The sequence below is a fragment of the Nicotiana attenuata genome, chromosome 7, assembly GCF_001879085.1.
Source record: "Nicotiana attenuata strain UT chromosome 7, NIATTr2, whole genome shotgun sequence".
Taxonomy (NCBI): domain Eukaryota; kingdom Viridiplantae; phylum Streptophyta; class Magnoliopsida; order Solanales; family Solanaceae; genus Nicotiana; species Nicotiana attenuata.
In genome coordinates this window covers 113,278,566-113,285,264 of record NC_031995.1, presented here as the reverse complement: position 1 = coordinate 113,285,264, position 6,699 = coordinate 113,278,566, and positions in this window count along the sequence as shown.

Below are 6,699 nucleotides of genomic sequence, written 5' to 3'. Positions count from 1 at the left end.
AATTCTGTAAGGCCAATTCTCTACGCACTTATGAAACCAGGCGGTGTTCATGGCTAAAACGAACACAACAATGAGAACCAAAAGACGGTTAAGGGTTGGTTGTGTGACATATGGTTGTCTAGGCATACACCAAAGTTCGACGGTTCAAAGATATCAAATCTACCGATTGACCGAGTATATCCGACATATGTTCACTACGGAAAGTTCAAAGGGAAACCTACTTATCCAGATGCAATTAATCCTTACTTGCAAAATCACATAGCTTTCATCTATGATCATTCTTGATACAGCCATTCCCATTCATGTGGGGGATTGTTGGACTTTAAGCCGTTGGGCTTTAAAGTAGAAGAAGTGTGAATTGGAAATGAAGGGAAATAAAATGGAGGGAAATTGAAAATTTGAAGAAGTGAACTTTTGTCTTGCACTTTGTCCCTCATTGGTGAGAGACAACCACATTTGTGTGCTTATATATAGAATCACTTCTTAAAGCTCTTAAAAGGAGTTGAAGAGAATGAACCCTCGCGCCGTCGTCGTCGCTCGCTCGGCTCGGCTTCGGCTTTGGATTTGGATTTGGATTTGGATTTGGATTTGTCAAATGATCGATAAGATTATTTTTGGACAAAATTTATTTAATTATTTAATAATTAATTAAATGCCAAATCACTGCTGAAAATACGCCAGAACCCTGCTGAAGGTTCAGAGGGCCTCTCTGGCCGCGGTTCTGCCGCGACCGCGGTAGAACCGCGGCAGGCTGATTCAGAGAGCCTCTCTGACCGCGGTTCTGCCGCGACCGCGGTAGAACCGCGGCAGGCAGCGTATCTTCTGAAAATGCACCTTTTCCAGACACCTCTTCTGATAATTGCCTATAAATTCTGAGGCAAGACACCATTTTATACACACGAAAAACACTCCAGAACTTCTTTCTTTCTGAATATACTGCATCCTAATTCGCAGTCTCTCTCTCTCAAATTTGTAAGTGTGATTTTGCTCCGTTCTTTGAGTTCGTTGGTATCCTGCAGTTTGTATTGCCACTGTTGCAGGAAGGTTTATTCCGTTTTATCCTGGGAGGATTTAATCCATTACCTTGGCAACGTGTGAGGGGGTTAAAATTTCTTAAGGACACACAAGAAAATTGTGGACTCGGTATATTTCTTAAACTCTTCTGTTTTTCCAGTTTCTTTTATTTTTCTAATAGTTTTTTTCTGATTTTTGGTTTAACACAATAACGCTCACAATATAATCACCTCTCCCCAGTATTTCTTTGGCATACCTCTACTTCTTCTCAGACCTTACATAGCCAACATCTCACACCTTTTAGCCGAATCTTCTATGCTTCTCCTTTTCACATGTCCGAACCATCCCAAGCTTCAATCCTCAAACTTACTTACAAACATAATTGTAATTACCAGTGTATATTTTCTTATATATTACATCCTTTTTTTTCTACTAGGATTTATATATTGGTGTGTATCCCCACTCGTTACACATAAATATCTGGCACTTCGTCCAAGGAAGGTCCTTTGTCATTATCACTATTCACACTGATGAAAATGGATGACATTATGCCAATGCCACTACCTGCAGGCTAACATGTTCAGGTTTTAACTTAATAGAATTGCTTAGATAGAAATATTACAAATATAGTATTATGTAGAGAGTGGAAATGACATAGATAGCACCAATTTAGCCACTTAATGTTCTATTATATAATAGAATCATTCCGGGAGAGTTTTTACCAATAGTGTCCCTTATCTTTAAGGGTAGGTTTATTTTGGTCCCTCAAATATAAGCCTGAGCATATTTAGTCCCTTAAGTATGCTAAAGTGGAGCACCTTTAGTCTTATTTACAGAATATGTTAAAAAACTAATAGTGTTAACCAACTCTGATTCATGAAGCAAATCTTTAGCTCTGAAGTAAAACGTTTCCTCTCCTTTTATTCGATAACATAAATTATCACTTTAATTCCTCATTTTTAGATAATGCATTCTAAAATTTTTACCTTGAAAATATCCCCATCTATGCTAGTTTTCAATGAGAAAATGACACTAGATAGCAGCTGTAAAAATAATAGCGAAAAAATGTATAAAATTTATATATTATTTTGTATATATATACATTTTGTATCTTAATATATAATAATAATACAAATTTTATATACTTTTTCGGTTATTAGATGTAAATAGTGTCTGGCGTGGGCTAAAAGTGATAATATAATCTGATTATTCGTTTGCTTCAATAATATGCCTAGAAGTGATCTTGACAGCTCTATTTTTTTTTTTTCAAATTTTAACTTTTCATTTTGGAAAAATCAAACGAAATTGTTAAAAATAAAAGTTTCAACGTTAAAATCTTAAATTTATCAGCTATTGTACTATTAGTGGGTGTTGGTTTATAAAATATTTTCGATAAATAAATTAAAAAGACGGTGAGTACCGAAACCAACCCGTAATTGGTCTTGGAAAGATTCTGTCAGTGAAACTAAAGGTGCTTCACTTTAACATACTTAAGGGACCAAATATGCTCAGGATTATATTTGAGGGACCAAAATAGACCTACCCTCAAAGATAAGGGATAATATTGGCCAAAAACTCCATTCCGGGACGAAGCTATGTGTGATCAAAGATGGTCAACAGAATATCTTTCATCACAAAATTATATTATATATTAGATAAAATATTACTTGTTATTGATGAAAAATAGATTTTGAATATCTTTACATAGTTCACTCGAAAAAGCAGGGGCGGATGTAGTGTATACTCGACAAATTTAATGAACTCATAACTTTCGACGCCGAGTAAAAATTTATATGTAAAAATTCGTTAAAATTACAAAAATGGTAGATATGAACGCATAATTTTAATAATATAATAGGTTCAATGCTAAAAAATTTAAAATTTTAACCTATAAGATTTAAATTCTGGATCTGCCTCTACAAAAAAGGTGTTCAAAATTATTGAATTTCTTGATTTCGCCACGGAAGGCATTGACACCTGTGAGCTTCCAAACTCACAACCCCCCTTTTCTTTCTTGTGTTTAAGTTGTAAACATGAAAAGTATAAAGTTTTTTTGTACTAATAGTAACGTTTGATTTTTAATAACAAATTTGTTATAATATTTATAATATTACCAAGTAATATAATAGTTATTATACCGATTTACTGGTAATTATCTTATTTAGAGGTCCGAGCATATAGATATATCTAATGTTGTCAATTCATAGAACTTAAGCTCTCTTTTTTCTTTTTCTTTTTATTACTTGGTTCATGAACTTAATAGCTTTCTCATTTGCATTCACATTTTATTAATTAGATAAATAATTTGGCATGTTAGTGGTTTGAAAATCAGCAAGCATACCTTGCAAATCTTTTATATATATGATTCGAATATAGTCTATGCTTCTCTAGATAGAGTTAAATTATAAAAAATAAAACAAAGTGACCAACCATAAAAACCAAGGGATGGGTTGGAAACAAACTACAGTCCAAATTAAAGAAAGCTTGCTTAATTAGAAGTTTTAATTATAATCCAAGAGAAGTAAACAACGTTGTAATTTAAAGACAAAGTCAAGCTGTGCGTGTGTGGTGTTTTTTTCTTCTTCTTAAATATCGCTAACTATTATTATTAGTGAGATTAATTATATAAAAATTAGATAGATTACCTGATGCCATAACATGTCAACATGCACTAATAGTATAATTATTCTTTACATTGTCAATTAAATCTTTTAAAGAAGGAAATATTAATAGTTCGAAAAAAACATATTGATATTTGAAAGGGAGCTTACGGGTCGTTTGATAGGGAAACAAGTTAATTTATTCCGGATTAGTTATTCTGTGATTAGTTATTTCGCCCTTTCATGGGGATTAGAAAACACTACAATCCCGGGATAACTAATTCCGGGATTAGTTATACCACGATTTTATCCCAACCAAACATGGGATAAACTCGTCTCAAATTTAATCCCGGGATTAGTTATCCTTATCCCTCATACCAAACGAGCCCTTAGAGCAATGTTAAAGTTGTCACTATGTGACCTATAGGTCATGAGTTCAAGTTATGGAAGCAGACATTAATGCTTGAATTAGGGTAGGCTATCTAGATCACACCCCTTGGAGTGCGACCCTTCCCCGAGCCGTGCGTGAATACAAGATACATTGTGCATCAGGCTGCTCTTTTAATAACTGAAATATAACTAAAATCCAATTCTCCAAATTATAGATCAGATTTTCTTAACTTTATATTATATAAACGATTTATTGTCATTGTAAGTGTAGTTTAATTAGCCTAAGCATGTCTATTTATTGCTATTCTTAGCATCTCAAATTCTATTGAGATTTTGAATGAGTCCATCAAATAAATTTAGCTGGCTTAGTCTCTGTGAATATTTATTGAATTTGTCTTCCCTTCATTGTTGTGCAAAGCCAGCAACTTGTATATATGGCAGCATACCTTAATGCTTAATGGGGAAGTAGAAATTTCAGTTCTTTTTGCATATCATATAACATGCATGTAGATATTATATTTGGAAAAAAACATAAAATAAAATGCCTCCTGATCTTGTAGGCGAATCCCTTTACCAGCTTGTTAACCGTTAAAATAATTTTATATACGCAAATCTTTCAAAAGTGTGTTTAAGATAATACACGTGAAACGAACTTACGTTCAAGTTGAGGGGCAAAGTATGTTACTAAGAGCTCGTTTGGCCATGAAAATCTTTTAATTTTTTTTCAAAAAAATTTTACTTTTTTTAAAAAAATTAATGTTTGGCCATAAAATTTCTAATTTTCACTTGAAAATGAATTTTGGAATTTATTAAAATTTTGAAAAACTCCAAAAAGTTATTTTTCAAAAATTTCACTCAGATTACTCACAAAACTTAAAAAATAATCCAAAATTATATTAATGTCCAAGCACAACTCTAATTTTCAAATACCATTTTCACTTAAAAAAAAATTTAATTTTTTCGGAATTTTACAATTCTTATGTCCAAACGCCCACTAAGCCTTCAAATTATGATCTTTTGATTGTTACATTGACATCTTGGATCAGCGAACAGAGGCGGAGCTAGCCTATTAATTAGGTATTCGGTCAGCCGAACTCGGTCATTTTTGTTTAAATATTACTTCTTTCGGTTGACAATAAGTGACTAATTTGCCTTTTTATTTTGTTCAAAATAAGTGTCCATTTCTATAATCAAGAAAAAATTCAAAATTACCCTTATGTACGTATCCCTAAAAAGTCTTTTACTTCTCACATTAAATTATGCTACAACATTTAATTAAGGATAGTTTAGTCACACTAACTATTTTTGTCTAGAATTTAGTATTTCCTTAATGGGTGTGCCCAAGGAAAATTGGTCACTTATTGTGGACCGAAGGGAGTATATTTTTACTAGAAAATTTATTAAATGTATATACAAATTTAATTATAAACCCAATAACTAAGACGAGTTATGAATTCTTTGACAAATTCAGAACATATAAAGTTTAAATCTTGACTCTGCATCTGCCAGTCAAGACTTAATATGATTGTGGAAAAATCAGAAAACTACAACAAAAATTTATAGAAGATAAAAAGAAAAGGAAAATTGAATAATTCAATTAAAGATATAGCTATATTTAGAGAGTAATGTATAAGTAGGAGTAAAAAATCTATTGAAGAATGAAAATAAAGTTGGGCGTGTTGAAAATAGCTGTTGGCCAGCTATGACCTAAGTCCAAAGCTTTGACTAGTTGACTCTTTTTCGAATATTTATTCTTTTCTTATTACTTTTACCACTGTGCTATTTGCAGTAATTTTTTTCTTGCAGAAATAGCCAGTACACTTTGTTTTATTATGAAAACAAAACCCATAATATTAATGAAGTCGTAATATGGACCACACTCACACTAATAAACTGATAATGACAATCTATTCCTCTTACAATACAACTGTGTGGATTGGCCCCTGCAAGTAGTGTTCACATGATGCTCTTATTTTATTTTATTTTGATTTTTATCTTGTGTTTGATATCCTAAAATTCGACTAAATTTGAATTCGTGTTGATAATTCCTGCATTAAGAAATAAAGTGTTTTTTAACAAAAATGACTACATACCTTGTGTGGATAGCCTCTGCAGATGTTTTTATTTTATTTTATTTTATTCTTAATTTTTTTTATCTCGCATCCAGTATCCGCATTAAAACTCGAGTAAATTCTTATTCGAGCTGAAAAATCCTACATTAAGAGATAAGGTGTTCTTTAACAAAACGATTTCATACCTTGTGTAGGTAGGCCTTGCAATAGTGTTCACATAATGCTCTTCTCTTATTTTATTTTTGATTTGTTTGCTCGTGTTTGAAATCCTCATTAAAACTCGACTAAATTCGATTTCGTGCTGAAAAGTAATGCATGAAGGGGGTAAGGTGCTCTTTAAAAAAGCACCTTAAAAAAACAACTTCATATTTTGTGTGGGTAAGTCCTACAGTAGTGTTCACATGATGCTCTTATCTTATTTTATTTTTGATTTGTTTGCTCGTGTTTGAAATCCTCATTAAAACTCGACTAAATTCGATTTCGTGCTGAAAAGTAATGCATGAAGGGGTAAGGTGCTCTTTAAAAAAACAACTTCATACCTTGTGTGGGTAAGCCCTACAGTAGTGTTCACATGATGCTCTTATCTTATTTTATTTTTGATTATTCGTTTGCTTCGTAGTTTG